Source organism: Pogona vitticeps, chromosome 4, assembly GCF_051106095.1.
Source record: "Pogona vitticeps strain Pit_001003342236 chromosome 4, PviZW2.1, whole genome shotgun sequence".
Lineage (NCBI taxonomy): Eukaryota > Metazoa > Chordata > Lepidosauria > Squamata > Agamidae > Pogona > Pogona vitticeps.
Window position 1 is genome coordinate 203,429,028 of NC_135786.1, and position 18,411 is coordinate 203,447,438.

General features: G+C 39.1%; 1 long non-coding RNA gene across 1 annotated transcript; it reads right to left on the reverse strand.

Moving 5' to 3' along the window:
• Positions 1-1,169: 1,169 nt before the first annotated feature.
• On the reverse strand, positions 1,170-10,900 carry LOC140706955 (uncharacterized). Its single transcript, XR_012086927.2, has 2 exons — positions 9,735-10,900; positions 1,170-9,392 (listed from the first exon to the last, which is right to left on the reverse strand). It is a non-coding gene; the product is annotated as an uncharacterized LOC140706955 (long non-coding RNA).
• Positions 10,901-18,411: the final 7,511 nt, after the last annotated feature.

The window sequence follows — 18,411 nt, forward strand, 5'->3', positions numbered from 1 at the left end:
AAAATGGTAAGTATGCAAGTGCTAAAAAAAGAACTAAAATATTATATTAAAAACAGTAAATAAAAACCATTTTAAAAACACATTTAAAAGCAACAAGTTACAACAATCTCCTTAGAAAACCCCTCTCAGAGAACCAGTCGCTAAGAAAAGCCTGCTGGAAGAGAAAGATCTTTGCTTGCTTGTGGTAGGCTCATAAAGAGAGAAACAGCTTAGACCCCAGCCATTTAGGGCTTTATATGTAGGTTTAATACTTTGAAATGTACCCAGAAACTGTTCTGCAGCCAGTGGAACTACTGTGTGTGTTTGTGTGTGTGGGGGAAAGTTATATGATTCCTGCAACCAGCCCAAGTTTACAATCTGGCTGAGTTCTGGACCTGATAAAGTTTCTGAGCACTTTTTGAAGGCAGCCCCACACAGAGAATGACAGAAGAATTATATGCAAGCACCCCAAATATACCAAGTGTCAGGGACAGCCCAAGACTTTATGCTGCCTGAGTTGCAGCAAAAATTACTTTCCCTGTTCCCTCATCATAATACGCAGTGCCCAAGACTAGTCAATCACAATGGTAAACTCTCTGAGGATGGCATCGGCTTGGAATTGTCGTAGTCAAATGATTGATCTTTGAATGAGAGGAATTGGTGGGAACACAAGATATAGAAGTGATAGTGAGTGGGTACCCCCTTTTTGTTGACATAGTACAGCGCTGTGGTTTGTCTGTAGCTATCTGTACTGCTCGTCCCACAATGAGTGGTAGGAAGGCATGAAAGTCCTTGATGATTGCCAAAAGTTCCAGATGGTTGATATGTAATGATTGTTCTCATTTCGTCCACAGACTGTGTATTCTGTGATGTCGATAGTGGGCTCCCCATTCCGATGGGCTGGCATCGGTACTGACTTGTGTGGATAGCTGCAGAGGTTGGAAGGGTCTGCCTATTATCAAATGAGGGAGGAATGTCCACCAGGTAAGTTGATTGGCAAGTTCTGGTGTTACAATGAGACGTTTGCTGTTGATCTGTCATGAGGTCAAATAGTGACAGGAACCATGCTTGCAGTGATCTCATTTTGAGCCATGCATGTTGAATGATGGCAGTAGTAGATGCCATGAGCCCAAGGAGATGCTGAGCTTAGTGTGCCAATACCGACGCTAAGGGCTGGAATGGTCGGATAGTTTGTTTTAATTTGGTGATCCTCTCTTGCGGTAGGAAGGCTCTGGCTCAGAGAGAGTCGAAGTACACGTCAATGTAGGTGTTATCTGACCTAGGTCCTCTTGAGGTAGTTCAAACTAAATTTTTGACATCTATTCTGACTGTACCCCCCAGTACACCTAATGTAGGCCTTCGTTTAGAGGCTGGCCTAATCGCCATAAGAGCACGCACCAAAGTCCACATGTTAATTACTAGCTAAAGCTTCTCTTCTCTTCAGAAGGCTTGGCACAGTTGTCACTTTTTGACTCCTTTCAATCAGAATGAAAATTACAACTTACAAAAGAAATAAGGCAAATGGGCTTTTCCACCAATGTTCTTTTCGTGATGGGGCATGTTGGTGCTAAAGCAGCACTCAAACAAAGAACCTGGGACATAGAACTTCAAGAGCATATGAGCCAGTCGGCCAAATACAGTGTTGTTACTAATAATGCCTTTACAATAGCTTCATATCTGAAGAGCACAATGTCAACAAAGACAAGAAGACCCTTTACATTAGCAAGACTTAATGTTTTACCCTCTAAACTCATGGAAGGAAGATTTCAACATATACCTATTTCGGATTGCCTGTGCCCATGTAATGATGGCCAAGTGGAAACTGTAGGTCAAGTCTTGCTGTACTGTCTTTTTTATAGAGATCTACACACTAATCTCTTGAGCCCAATCATTCTCATATATCCAGGGAGACCTGATGAATTTTACATCAGGCTACTTCTTTCCGATCAAGACTCCATTATTACATGCTCTGCAGCAAAAGTTTGTGCAGCACCAATGGCACAGAGCTCCCTTATAGTCTCCTGAGTTCACAGGTCGACTGGTTTTAACATGAGGGTGGTTTAGAGAAATATTGTGGCCCCAACCAAAAGAAGGAAATATTTATATTTTAACCAAATAATATGTTTTATGAACTGGTTGTACACCTTTTTAAATTGCATTTTGTGTATTTTAACCACATAATATGTTTTATGAACTGATTTTATCTTTTTAAACTACATTTTGTATATTTTAGCCACATGATATGTTTTATGAATTGGTTGTAAATTTTTAAACTGCATTTTGTATATTTTAACCATAAATATGTTTTATGAGCTGGTCACCTGGCCATAATAAATAAATTCAAATGCTTCTGCATAATAAGGATCATAATGATGATGCCCGTCTCTAAAGTCACTTCTGGTATGGTATTGAAGCAGTTCAGGGTAATAATTTATGTCTCTATGTGAGGGTAATAATTTATGTCTTTATTATTATTTTTCCTATTTTTTAGTTTATTCTAGTTGTTTTGTATTAGCCATGTATTTGTTGTGTTTTATTGTTTAATTTTATATTGGAAGCCACCTAGAGTGGTCCATCGGTCCAGATAGGCGGGGTATAAATCTAATGTTTAAAAAAGGAGCATATTGGATGTGAGAGACATGCCGTCTTTTCTCCAGGTGCTTGTGGGGGAAATGATGGGACAACTCTGATTCCGAAGGCTGAACAGGTATTGTCTGCGCTGATGAATGAGGGCTTGAATGGGCTGAGGCCGGGCTGGATTGCACATCAGCCAGGAATCAGCCTGTACTGGGTGACAGACTAGCAATAGAAGCTATAGCCTGGGCCAGTGTCAGAGTAGGATTATCCCTGTCTGATGTTGAAACAGGGGCCTCTCAAGATGATTCTTCTAAAATGGGTGATTGAATCATTGGTTGAGGAGGGTCAAGTGGATTTTGTCATTTTCTTTGGTGTTTTTTTTTGTCTTGACTTTATCCTTCTTCTTTTTAGATGACTCGTCAGAACGGGTCAGAACTCTGGAGATGGGAGTCGAGCCCAACTTCAAAGATGGCTTCAAAAGTTCTTTCTGATGAGATGGAATGGGTGTCAGGCTCGATATGGAGCAAGCCGTTTCACAGCAAGCCATCTCTTTAGAAGTTGGTGATGTCATCGGGTCCATGGTCAGATTGAGGGACCATTCCCAAAGGTAAGATCATTATTGTTGTAATCATAATTTGAGTGCCAGTTTGGTGAGTTTTTTACACTAAGGGTATGAGTGGGTCTGATGTTGTTCTCCCAGACAAAATAAACAATGATCTTGCCTGTCTATTAGCGGTATTTTATTGGCACAAAGAATGCACCATTTGAATGGTCCTGGGGGGCCATAAAATTAGGGGAAGAAGGAGAAACCGTTGATTTAGGGAGGGGGAGAAAAACCATGGGAAGAGAAAAAACTGCAAATGGGGAAAAACAGTAGATAATCATGGGAACGTAAAAGAAAATTGATTAGAATCTATTATAGAATGATTAGGAAGATTGAAATACTTGCTGTGTATCGCTCTAGCTTTCCAAAAGACGTCCTACTGAAGTGGTGGTAAAAAGGAACTGATGGGACTTTGGGAGGGCAGAGCATGCACTCCACGGGGGAACGTCTCATTATCACATGTTTTTAAGCTCTAGAAACTTCCGAAACATCTTGTGCAGGTGCAGAACAACCCAATTCACAGAGGTCACGAAGAAGAACATAAACATATTCATGGCTGACCTGGAACAATGCATTCTCATCTCCTCTGTGCTAAAGCCACTTCTCTATCCTAGAATCACTAATGACATCTTTATTACTTGGACTCCACAAAAGGAATCGCTTGAGAAGTTCTGTCACAACTTCCAGAACTTTCACCTTACCAGTAATGTGAACTTCACATGTAGCTTCACAATGGCTATCTAAGCATCTTTTTATATTGAAAACCCACTGATGATTATATGCATTCACATGCCTCCATGGTCCATCCTGAACAAAATCTACTGTCCACAGTCAACTCCTTTAATACAATCCTTTGATGACAAGATGGATACCTAGAAAGATGGTGAGTTGGGTGCCCAGAAACAACCCACTACAAGGCAGACTCCCAAAAGAAAATGACAGGACACCATTGGTAATCATTTATTGTTCCCAATTAGATTTCCCACATGCACAACTAGTGATCTACAGTCCATTCTGGACAATAACACTTCCTTCTCCAGGGCTCCAAGTAGCTGGCTCACACTTGCTTACAAGCAGCCTTCTATTCTTAAGCAACTGTTGACATAAGACAACTACACAGCATGGAGAGAGAAATAGGAACAAGAGCTTGACATAAATCTAGATGCTGTCATCATGGTATGCAAGAATATTGTCCACAGCACCAGGTACTCATATATTTCATCATCTGATAATATGAACTATGTTATCTTTTGCCACTATTGCCCCTTGGCATATGTAAAGCAAACAAGGCAACAGGTACAAAAAAGATTAAATGGCTATAAATCTGGAATCAGAAATGGTAATACAAAAAAATCTAGTTTCATGACTCTTCAGCTTCTCAAAGTAATGGTTGGGGGGGGAAGCAGAAAGGAAGATTGAAAAGAAAGAGTCATAACTTTTCAATGTACATCAAAAATATTAATTAAAGCCCGTGGATTTTTAGCCACTATGGCCAAAATGTTCTTGTGTAAGATCATGCCAGCTCAAAGTGATGATGTCATCAGCCTCAGGCTTTTATCAATCATTAAAAGTTTCCTATTCCACCCCCTCCCCCAGGTTCTGAGGCTCCCTCAGGATGTCTCTTATCTCTGGAAGCCTTTCAAAGCCTTGGGATAGAGGGCTTTAATGTCTAAAACTCTCCACAGCTACTCTTGCTGCCAAAATCAAGGACCATCAGCAGTGGTTTGGGAGCATGTAATCCATATTTTGAATGTTAATTATTGGTGTTAATAGCACCACTGTCACTTTGAAAGTTCATTACAATGTGATATTTATCCTCTTTTCAGTCTCACTTGGTCCCCACCCCACAACCTTCTAAAAACAAATGTGGGCATATATTAGATCACTAAAACCCTCAGAGACAAGCTTTCAAGTCCTATAGGACTTTTACTCAGACTGGGCATTACAGAGATGAGGAAGATGTGAAGAAGAAACAGACAAGTCCAGTAATTCACCATTGTCAGATGCTGAGACCAGGCTTGTTTGTTTAAAGTCATTTCCAAAACCGAGTGTGCAATTATGTATTATCAACTTTAAGCAATAGGTTTCAGGGTGACTTCAGGCAATGCAGATGTCATTTCCTTCCCAATCAAAGACAAAAGCTTGCAAGTCAGTCAGCGTCTTTCCCATTACCTTATACTGATGTGCATGGTCTCTGTGTGAACAGAGACAGACAGAAACATGGAAACCTCTATCAGATTAGTTTCAAATTAAAGTTATCTGACATACTAACTAGGCAATATACACTCAGCTGTAGCCAGGTATATAATATTACCCAGTGGCTGGAGGAAGATGCAGTCTTTCTTAGTAATGTAAACCCTGTTCCTCTGGCTATAGTAATCTATTCATTCCATAGTCCAATAAAAAAAAAAGAGAGAGAAACTCAGTGTGTGTACAGTTTGAGAAAAAGCATGGGTATTGGACAACTATTATTAGACAAGTAAAATCACACAAACAGGCAAACTTTTGAATCCTGCAAGGTCCTTCACGACAAGCTAGACACTACAGAGCTTCACCACTCCTATGCATACAAGCCTGTGGTCTAAATATAATGCTCCATGAGCAATCCATGAAGGGTCATATTGAAATAAACTGTTAATCTTTAAAGTATCAAAATACCCTTGTTTTTATTTTCATGCTGAGAGGGACTGTCTCCTGGTATTGGCCATGAAAAAATTAAGTATAAACCAGCGCTGTTCACAGAATTGTAATGTAATAATTCCTATACATTTTAATCAATAAGCCAAGCCACAGTTATTCAAGAAAACTTTACAAAACAGTAGTCTTGCACAGCTCAACAGAGCTTGATTTTAAGTGTTTATGTTATTACTGTTGCTATTGAAGCAGCATTCATTTGCACTGTTTAGGATTTCTTGTTTTGTTTTAGTCTTTTGCAGATACATTGCTTTGCATTTCTGTTTCATGTTACTTCAGGCAATTCTTAGGAAAATAACCAGTATACATTCAACAAACTGTTGTGGAATAAGTCATTTTTGTTAAGTGCAGTTTGTTGTTGAGAAGGGATAGAAAAGCCACATCTGCTGAGATATGACCATTGAAAAACATATGAATTGTATTTGCATCTGGTAATCTGAGGAAAACAAAAGCAAAAATATAATGGCAGAGGTTTAATAATTCTCCACTACATAATGAAACAACAGTACAACTGTGAGGGAAGGGATAGGATGGGAATGAGAAGTCCTACAATGTTAAAACTGAAGGAATCCAACAGCCACCTTACAAAACAAATATTATGTCTATATTCAATCCCCACCCCATTGCTGTAGTGCCTTAGCTGTTGTACTACTAGGATCAGCACTTACACACTGAAAAGCAAAGCAATATGAAGTTTTATGTTTTAGTTCTCTTCACTGTAAAATTTAGAAGAATATATTCAAACTGTGTTTCTGGCAAGATAAATTCCAAGATGGTCTTTTGTGGTTCCTGATTATCTTATTCAAGCCTAAAGCCATATTCAAATGTGTGTGGTGTATAATGGTTATTTATGTTTCGTGAACAGAAATAAAAATGGCACCCAAAAAGCTTTTCTCAGGAACTAGAGGGATACAGAGCTGAGTGTCTTAATGTTACAGTGCAGTTAAGATATCAAGAGCTTGTTTACAAGGAAATACACAAATGGACCATTAATTATCTAAATGTACTAATATAAGGCGATTTGGCAACAAATCCAGGCAACCACAGCTTTACAAGAAATCTAGGGAAAATTCAATCCACTTGACAGGATTACGGTAAAAGGAACGATACTTGATTGGCTTGCCTGTGACTCAGAAAAGAAAATCCAATACACAATCTTTTGGCAGCACAATCTGAGTGGACCTTGACCTCTGAATAAGCACTGACTGTATTTTGCAACTACAATATGAGGGGGAGTTGATGTGAAATAGGCTGAGTGAGAGAAAAACACATCAGTTGGGTTTTTTCTTGTATATTACAGAAAGTGAGGAAAAATCATGAATGAGTGGTAGAACAACAATACTGGAATTTTTTCCAGCCTGCTAGACTGTCTGGTATTCTGTGGAGTCATCTGTCAGTTTCTTTGTTATCTCTCCACAGTGACAAAGATTCCACAGTATCTCAAGAATATTGCCTAATAAAAGTTTCCTTGGTAGAGTTTTCCCATATGGTCCTTCATATTATGACAGAGTGTCAACATGAAGATAAGCGTCACAGTTAAAGAAATTTATCTTCACTGAATACTCCAAATAGGAATGCAAAATGAGGGGAGGGGGCATCATTTATGGAAGTAACTAGAGATACTGCATTTTCTTTCAGTTGCTCAAGGGAGTTCCCCAGAACTTCCTCAGAGAGGAAATTTGTCAGGGAAAGTGAGGAGGGAATTATTTCACAAGAAGGAAGGGGGTTGAAGACATTTTTATTTATAACTAACAAAGGGTATGATGGCTATATTCCAGATTCTATGTCTCTTTTGCAATAATGTCTTTTTCTGATGTGTAAATATGAGGAACTGTAGGCAAAGATGATGGTAAAGAGAATGTGTAGGTCCAGTTTGGGAATAGAGAGATTAGTAGCTATAGCAATTCTGCTAAAACTTGTTAAATTGTTGTTGTTGTTGTTATCTTCCTCTTTAGCATGACTGTACAAGTGAGTGTAAAAGTATTTGCGAAGGCTTTCACGGCTGGGATCTAATGGTTGTTGTGGGCTGCTGTCCTCTGAAGATGCCGGCCACAGAGACTGGCGAAATGTTAGGAAGAACCACCTTCAGAACACGGCCAAGAAGCCCGAAAAACCCACAACAACCATGAGTGTAAAAGTACTCTCTTGTGTCCTGGAATTTTACCTTTTCCCCACCCATATCTATTCCCTCTGCAGCTACTCGCAATCCTATTCCCATTGAAAATGAATAATTTAAATATATATATATATGGTAAAGAGCATCATACCTTACTTTCCCTCAACACAGGTGTTAAACTATTCAGCAAAATAATTTGAGAAGGTGTCATGAGAGAAAATGGAGCACATGATTTGACTGAAACTATTTCACTCAAATTAAGCTATTCCTCAGATCACTGATTTGAGAAGAGGTTTACACATTACATAGTCTGATACAAAAAAGATGAAGGCCTGTGTGCTCATGGCCTTAAGAGATAATCACAGTGGAGAAGCCTACTGAGGTTTCTGTTTGATTAGATAATGTATCAGTAAATAAAGTGCCTTTTGTAGTTAAAACCTTAGTATTATGGCCTCAGAAGGGCACCTAAGCAAGCTTTCTTACTGGAGTCTGCTCCTAGGCTGTGCTCAAAATTACAGCAGTATTCAAAAGTTAACATAGATAAAACTTTTATCTTCATTCCTAGTGAAGTTCCATACCTTTATTATAGTGAAATTAAGGGTGTTAACTTATGGCAACCAATTTATTTTGGCAGATGAGGCAAAAAAGGGGAGTATTATCTGTCAGTAAAAATGTAGTGGCTGAAATCCTGTTGCGCAGTAACACAAATGGCATAACATTTGGAAGCAAACTGCTGTAAGTTAAAAAATCTTTTCAGACATTATCTTTTACATACTGAGTTCTGCAACTTGGCATGCAACAGATAATGTCTATAGGTATTTCTTAACTCAAGGCAATTCACTTCTAAACATTATGCCATGTGTATACCTGCACAACTGGATTTCAGGCAGTAAAAAAAGAAGTACATAACTAACCATTTGCCTTATCATGAGACCCAATATCTACTGTTTGAGGCACCTCACTCTACTTAATATTAAGGCCATAGTGGTTCTAGTAATTCCACATGTGGTATATTTGTAATGTCATTGGCTCGCAATTACTAACTTTCTGTAGTACTGCTTTAAGGCTTTCCTATAATGCTTCATCTGCCATAACAACACAAAAGTAATTCCCATTTTGTAAATTAATAATTATATTTAACAAGTTTTTAATATAATATATGACATTATACCCCTTAGTGTACTCTGTAGAGACTATAAAACAGAGTTGCTTAGATAGTAATCCCATCTCTGGGGTTATAACTAAACCAAATACATTTATTTAAAACAGAAAAAAAATCTAGTGACATTTGTTCTTTTCATTCAGTCATTGGACATTGAGGAAGCTGTTGATTATTTTGTTGTCAGTAGTCTTGCAGTAGCTTTTCTCACTTCATCTGCCCATTGACCTTTCTCTGGATCAATAAGACTGAAATGTACCTGTCTGGATTTAGAGAAGAGAGTAAAGAAGATTGCCAGTAAATTTTAAAGGTGAAAATACTTTAGTCTAGAACCAGTTTAAAAGCAGCATTTACAAAAAGCACAGGTTGTGTTATTTACTTTGCAACAGTAACAGCAATACTGTCAGTATGAAGAGAATATAAACAAATTATTCATGGCTTTTGACATATATATTTACACCTTTGACATATACTGTATGTTGCTAAAGAGTTATATTTTTAACTACAATTTGCATAATCTCTGGAAGCTGTATTCCAGCAACTCTAGTCTCAAGTAATTTCCTTCAGTTCTCTGAAGGAAAGTTACGGTCACTCCTATTACTTACCCTCAGTTTAGACCACACATCTCCTGTGGTAGGACCAATCTCATTAAATCTCATGATTAATCACATTTTCCTTGAAATGCAGAGAAGCTTATAGTCAAGATAGTGACCTGGTCAACAGACATGTATTCAGATCTGCACTGAGCCATGAATTCAAATCTCACTCAGCCATGAATGGGACTGGATGGACTTGGGTCAGGTCATGTTCCCTCAGACTGACCTCCCTGCCTCATAAGGTTTTGTAAGAAGAAAGTAGGGAGGAATAGAGATGTGTATGCTGTCCTGAGTTTTTGTTTTGTGGAAAGGTGGGATACAATCAATCAATCAATCAATCAATCAATCAATCAATCAATCAATCAATCAATCAATCAAACAAACAAACAAACAAACAAACAAACAAACAAACAAACAAACAAACAAACAAGAGCCTCTTGATCAAGTGCCTTCAAGTCTTGATCCCCCTGTGAACAATTAGAACACACATGTGCTTATTGGAGTTGCCTTCTTGATGTGCTGATTTTCTGTAATAGGTTAGAAACCTTTTTAAAAGAATAAAAGAATAAGCAGTGTGTTATTTCAGAATACAATATAATATTTTCATAAGTTATTGAAATGTTAGAAATATAATGTCCTTGAAATTATATTTGCCTGCACAGACAGTCCCTGCTGCCCACATTTAGATTTCAAAATTTTATGGGGTCCCAGGTTCTTCATTCTGTCTTCAGCAATGCCATATTACATATTTCAAGAATCCCATGATCAGGACATCACCATTACGGTCACCACTTTACTTATCCTCAGTACATATTATGTAAATATGCGGCCTCTGGAAATTCAAGATCTGTTTCCTTGTTTGTTTCCATATCCAGCTGAAGGCATGTGTGTGGAATCAGCTGATGCAATTTTATATTTTCTCTCATATCTTGTTTCAGATTTTATGGATGGTTTATATATTAAAAGAACAAGGAAGGGCACCGCATTGTTATAATGTGTAGTTTTGGATTCTTCATGCTATTTAAAATGAATGTGCTTATTCTTGCTCCCCCCCCCCCCATCCTTTAATTTAATTAGTTGCTTTGCCTTGGGTCAAGAAGACCTTAAGAACATTAAAACCACTTGGCTGAATCAGTCCAAAGGCCTCTGTGTCAGGATCTGGCCTGCACCACCCTGGGAGCTGCAGGATCAGGGCCAACCTGAGCCAGGAGTGGCCTGGTATTTGCAGGCTCAGGCCCTGGCCTGTGTAACAGCTGCTGGCCCACTCATGAGCCTCACCTGGAGGCTTAGAGGGCCTGCTCCTACTCCTGCCTTGGTCCCTTGCCATTATTACTATCTAATAATATCACAGGGATCTCATCAGAAGCATCCTGCAAATGAGTTTAGCAATTTTCCATCCCACAGCCATTCAAAATTAAAGTCACACCAATCAGTAATTTATAGGTATGAACTCATTAGCTATCAATTCTGTAGAAAGTGTTAAGATGAGGATACTAGTGCTACTCAGGTATTGTGTGATTTAAACAGACTTAGTGGGAAACAGTACAAAAATTGGCCAAGGAGATTATACATAATTGCTCAAAAATAGACTGTCCTCCATGGATTTGTCTAATTCCCAGAATTGGTGTCCAACAAGATGTGTACAAGAAATCCATATAAACATATTCAGAATAAATAAATCAATCATCATGATCATAACAAAAAATAACTATTAGCTTTTGGATAGCTTTTGGTATGCAAAAAAAGAGGTCTCTCTACAAAGGTCAACATTCCAATGTCCATAGAATATTTCCCTCTCCAAAATATTTATATATACTGTAATTAACTGGTATTTTTGAGCAATTAGCACTAGTATCCTAATCTTAACACTTTCTACAGAATTGATAGCTAATAAGTTCATACCTATAAATTACTGATTGGTGTGACTTTAATTTTGAATGGCTGTGGGATGGAAAATTGCTAAACTCATTTGCAAGAAGAGGATTATTTGGGGGAATTTCAAACATGACAGAAGATAACAGGAAGCATCTCCTTTCTTCAAGTGAAAAGAAACCATATGTCATTTGTTTGTTTGTTGCCTGGAAAATGGGAACTTGAACCGCAAAACATAATGCTGAAATCTGCATAGGAGAAACAAAACTGATTAGTGACATGGTCGTAATTACTGGGTAAGTGCTTTACAGAATGAGGAAATTCCTTGGAACAGAGTAGAAAGCTATGGCAGGGAAGTGGATAGATAAGAACCCTAATCAATTATATTAAATTATAGACCTTAATTAATCTGATCAAAAGGCCACTGTGATGGGAAGGGTACGGAAAGAAAATTCTCTCTGAGATAACGTTGAAAAGTACCAACTTTGAAAGTCCATTGTTGTGTAGGGGTTAGAACAGTGGTTCCCAACCATTTTTGTGTCACAACCCTCTTTTATAATAATCAAGTAACCTGCAACCTCCATGTTCTTCTCATTCTAGGGGACTGGAATGCTAAAGTAGGGAGCCAAGAGATAAAAGGAACAACAGGGAAGTTTGGCCTTGGAGTTCAGAACGAAGCAGGACAAAGGCTAATAGAGTTTTGTCAAGAGAATAAGCTGGTCATCACAAACACTCTTTTCCAACAACACAAGAGGCGACTCTATACATGGAAATCACCAGATGGGCAATATCGAAATCAGATTGATTATATTCTCTGCAGCCAAAGATGGAGAAGATCTATACAGTCAGCAAAAACAAGACCTGGAGCTGACTGCGGTTCTGATCATCAGCTTCTCATAGCAAAATTCAACCTTAAACTGAAGAGATTAGGAAAAACCACTGGGCCACTCAGGTATAATCTAAACCAAATCCCTTATGAATACACAGTGGAAGTAAAGAACAGATTTAAGGAACTCGATTTGGTGGACAGAGTGCCTGAAGAACTTTGGATAGAGGCTCGTAACATTGTCCAGGAGGCAGCAACGAAAACCATCCCAAAGAAAAGGAAATGCAAGAAAGCAAAGTGGCTGTCCAACGAGGCCTTAGAAATAGCAGAGAGGAGAAGGGAAGCAAAATGCAAGGGAGATAGGGAAAGTTACAGAAACTTGAATGCAGACTTCCAAAGAATAGCAAGGAGAGACAAGAGGGCCTTCTTAAATGAACAATACAAAGAAATAGAGGAAGATAACAGAAAAGGAAAGACCAGAGATCTGTTCAGGAAAATTGGACATATTAGAGGAACATTTTGCGCAAAGATGAACATGATAAAAGACAAAAATGGGAGGGACCTAACAGAAGCAGAAGACGTCAAGAAGAGGTGGCAAGAATACACAGAGGAATTATACCAGAAAGAATTGGATATCCCGGACAACCCAGACAATGTAGTTGCTGACCTTGAGCCAGACATCCTGGAGAGCGAAGTCAAGTGGGCCTTAGAAAGCCTGGCTAACAACAAGGCCAGTGGAGGTGATGGCATTCCAGTTGAACTATTTAAAATCTTGAAAGATGATGCTGTTAAGGTGCTACATTCAATATGCCAGCAAGTTTGGAAAACTCAACAGTGGCCAGAGGACTGGAAAAGATCAGTCTACATCCCAATCCCAAAGAAAGGCAGTGCCAAAGAATGCTCCAACTACCGTACAATTGGACTCATTTCACACGCTAGCAAGGTTATGCTCAAAATCCTACAAGGTAGGCTTCAGCAGTATGTGGACCGAGAACTCCCAGAAGTACAAGCTGGATTCCAAAGAGGCAGAGGAACTCGAGACCAAATTGCTAACTTGCGCTGGATTATGGAGAAAGCCAGAGAGTTCCAGAAAAATATCTACTTCTGCTTCATTGACTATGCGAAAGCCTTTGACTGTGTGGACCACAGCAAACTATGGCAAGTCCTTAAAGAAATGGGAGTGCCTGACCACTTTATCTGTCTCCTGAGAAACCTATATGTGGGACAGGAAGCAACAGTTAGAACTGGTCATGGAACAACTGAGTGGTTCAAAATTGGGAAAGGAGTACGGCAAGGCTGTATATTGTCCCCCAGCTTATTTAACTTATATGCAGAATACATCATGCGGAAGGCTGGACTGGAAGAAACCCAAGCTGGAATTAAGATTGCCGGAAGAAATATCAACAACCTCCGATATGCAGATGATACCACTCTGATGGCAGAAAGTGAGGAGGAATTAAAGAACCTTGTAATGAGAGTGAAAGAGGAGAGTGCAAAAAACGGTCTGAAACTCAACATCAAAAAAACTAAGATCATGGCCACTGGTCCCATCACCTCCTGGGAAATAGAAGGGGAAGATATGGAGACAGTGTCAAATTTTATCTTCCTGGGCTCCATGATCACTGCAGATGGAGACAGCAGCCCTGAAATTAAAAGGCGCCTTCTTCTTGGGAGGAAAGCGATGACAAATCTTGACAGCATCTTGAAAAGCAGAGACATCACCTTGCCAACAAAAGTCCGAATAGTCAAAGCTATGGTTTTTCCTGTCATGATGTATGGAAGTGAGAGCTGGACCATAAAGAAAGCAGACCGCCAAAGAATTGATGCCTTTGAGTTGTGGTGCTGGAGGAGGCTCTTGAGAGTCCCCTGGACTGCAAGGAGAACAAACCTATCAGTTCTAAAGGAAATCAACCCTGAATGCTCACTTGAGGGACAGATCCTGAAGCTGAGGCTCCAGTACTTTGGCCATCTCATGAGAAGAAAAGAATCCTTGGAAAAAACCTTGATGTTAGGAAGGTGTGATGGCAAGAGGAGAAGGGGATGACCGAGGATGAGATGGCTGGACAGCGTCTGCGAAGCAACCAACATGAACCTGACACAACTCCGGGAGGCAGTGGAAGACAGGAGGGCCTGGCGTGCTCTGGTCCATGGGGTCACGAAGAGTCGGACACGACTAAACGACTAAACACACACAACGCAACCTCCAGCACATTTGCATAGAAAGGCCATTGTTGTTGTTCCCCATCATGGCAGCACCATCAATGATGTTGCTGCTCACCCTCCTACTGGTCCTGCTGCTGATGTCACCATCATTACTTCAAAACTGAGGCAGGAACAGACTGGAGGAAGTTACAAATAGGGGGGAAAGAATGCAAAGGACTTCAAAGATGGGTTTAGGGGCAGGACATTCTAGTACCCAGGGAGGGGCAAAACCTTCGCACACAGAGGACCCCACTTAGAAAATGGCACAAAGTTTTCTTTAGCTCTGGGGTGGGCTAATATTCTTGAGATAACATGATAGCCATGTTCAGTTATCTGAAAAGTTTTCACATAGAAGATGGAGCAAGATTCTATTCTGCTGCATAAAAGAGCAGGACCTGAACTGATGGTTTCAAATAACAAGGTATTAGATTTCTACAGTACGAACTGTTTGGCAATGGAATGGATTTCCTCAGAAAAAGCTGATAGGATGATTCCATTCAAAATGTTTGAAATAATTTTGGAAGTTGTTTATATCAAATTTAATTTAGTTAAGACCAAAGGTGAGGAATCCATATGTTCTAGACTATAAAAACTACAATCCTTCGCCATTATTCATGATAATTGATGTCTTGGCTTACAATTCATGGGAATTGTAGGCCAAGATATGTGGAGCTTCAAGGTTCTCCTCTACTGCTGTTGATTGCTTATATATACTACTTTCTTTTCCCTGTCCTATATGGTCTTCAAGCCCCCTTTACTTTTAGTTCTAATGCAAAATGTGAATGTTGCCCATATATCTGAATACATATGTGCCAATAAATTAGATTCCTTCTTCTGGCAATTTTTGCACCCATTCCACACAGGTGAGAAACTTTCCGGAAGCACTGTGAAATAGACAACATTTAGGAGGATAAGGTGCTTTCACTTAAAAAGGTAAAGGTAAATGTTCCTCTTGACAATTTGTCCAGTCATGTCCGACTCTAGGCGGTGGTGCTCATCTCCATTTCCAACCCATAGAGCTAGCATTTGTCCGAAGACAATCTTCCGTGGTCATGTGGCCAGCGCGACTAGACATGGAACACTGTTACCTTCCCACTGTGGTGGTACCTATTTATCTACTTGCATTTGCATGCTTTCGATCTGCTATGTTGGTGGGAGCTGGGACAAGTGACAGGAGCTCACTCCGTCGCGTGGATTCAATCTTACAACTGCAGGTCTTCTGACCTTGCAGCACAGAGGCTTCTGTGGTTTAACCGCAGCACCATCTATTAAAAAATAAACTAGCAGCTGAAATACTCCAAGATTTAGCAGTACTGTGATACTGTAATAAGAGAACAAGGACAATTTATTCTGACCTGAAAATGCTTAAGATGTCTCGATAAATTAACTTAGGGAAACAATAATGATATGAATTGAAGATGGAAAAGAATTTATAATGTTTTTAAATTAACCGAATAAATGACAAGCACTAGGATAACAAGGGGGAAGAGGGATAATGTGAAGCCTTAATCCAGATGAATGACAGAATCCTTGTATCTGTTTGTGAAAATGTTTTGTGATTAGGTCCCTTCAACTGTTGGTTTCACAGCATTTAAAAAAAAATAGTGTGTAAAAGAGAAAGTGTAAAATCATAAAACAAGGAAAATGTATAAAAATTCAAAGAAATAGATGTGACTTTAAAAAACATATCTCTGGAAGCATTTAACTGAAGGAACTCCATTCCTACATATTCTCTCGTGGAACAGGTATTCTGTCCAAGAAAAATGCATATATTAATGGACTATATGTTTTCACTTCTTGAAAATGCGTATTTACATGCTGCAACTTATCAGGCTGAACTTAACCAAATCACTAAAATCCACCCTCTATGAAATTCCAAAGTAATTAGTTAGAACAAGTGAAGAAAGAGAGAGGCATACAGGCAAAGCATGATTTTGCTCTGACATACATTACTCACTGGGTTCTTGAGAAGTAACATACATACATAAGATAAAAACCTGTTTTTTGTACTAAGTGGGATGCAAAAGACATCAAAAAACAACAATCACCATTTACTCAAGAAATATGGCCTGACAGAGACAAGAACTATTCCTTCCCAAGTTCTTCTAGTTCATGAACTGATCTGAATACAAGCTTGGATGTTCAGACTTTTCTTAACCTTCACTAACTTATTATAAACCTTTTGGGCTCCTAATCTGTCAAATGTTCACTCTAGCTAAGAAAAATATGGGCCCTTTTTGGTACTCAATAGTACAGGCGGACTGAGTACCCGGGTCAAGGTTCGTTCAGCCTTCCACCTTTCTGAGATCAATAAATTGAGTACCCAGCTTGCTGGGGGTGCAATGTGTAGCCTGCATAATAAAATTATAAACCACCCAGAGAGTGTTTTAAGCACTTCTGGGTGATATACTGTATAAGCAGTACACTTTGAATCATAGATCCTAAAGGCTTGCTGAGCAGCAATTCCTTTTTTAGGAGGCAGGGGAAATATGTGAGATGAGGCAAAGTTGAGAATCTAGAAAAACTAGAGGTTTCCCCTCCTAAAAAGACCACTTCCATTCTAGTCTCTGATTTTTTTCAACTTGTAAGACTACCTTGTGATAAGTCACATGTCATATGGATACCTTCACTGAATTTTGATTTAGAGCCTGAAAGATCATCACAATTTAATTATAGCTGTTCATATATCTGATTATTCTAATGCTATGGCTCCTGCTGTTCAGAACCCATCCACCATCACTGTGGCAGCATCTACACTTCACACATAATAAGTATTTTGTTTTGTTTTCAGATTATTAATTTTGAAACATTTAAATTTTTTGGTTTGCTGGACCCATTAGTAAAACTTAAATATATTATGGCTAACTGTTTACCACAGGGATTGGTTAAATCATCAGGGGAAAGCCCATTAAAATGGTGACATTGTCAGATAACATGGTGGGGCTTCTTTGGCTGCTTTGAGCCTTTGCGATTACATCTTTAACACATCAATAACTTAGCCTCTGGTTAGTGAGGCTTGCAGAAGCATGACTAATCGGCAGATGAAAGTGTCTTTGTGGGGATTAGCTTTAATGAAAAGAAAAAGGATAGTTATTTTGGTAGGTTGAAATCTTCCATAAATCAAAGCAAATACTGACAAAGCAGGTTCATACAGTAAGAATGAGGCTATTGTGGGTGAAATTAAGGGAACAGCTACTTTTATATAAATCACAGGCTAGGGTAGCATTTGTGGGAGAGACCATGGGAACAAGGCCATTTAACTTCAGATATATTTTTTAAAAGCAATGTTTGGCCACTGTTATAAGTTTTTTTTTGCTAAACCAAACCAAACAAAGTCCCAACAGATGGATGAGGCTCCATTATTTGATTTTGTTTTGTTTCCCCCTTCTTACTCTTTTCTTCAGAAGATGCTTGAAATTTCCAGCCAGATTCTGCAGGGAGGCATATTAGCCAGAATACACTGCACAGGGTGCATCAACTGGTATTCCAGTCACAAGACCAAGATTTGTTGTTGTTTAGTCATTAAGTTGTGTCCGACTCTTCATCACCCACTGCCTCCCAGGGTTTGGTCAAATTCATGTTGGTAGCTTTGATGACACTGTCCAACCATCTCGTCCTCTGTCATCCCCTTCTCCTCTTGCCTTCACACCTCCCCAACATCAAAGTCTTTTCCAGGGAGTCCTCTCTTCTCAACAAGACCACGATACTGAAAGGCAATTTCCCCCCAATGTTCTTTTCAAATAAGTGTGTGTTTGTGCAAAGAATACATAGTCATCCATTCATTGT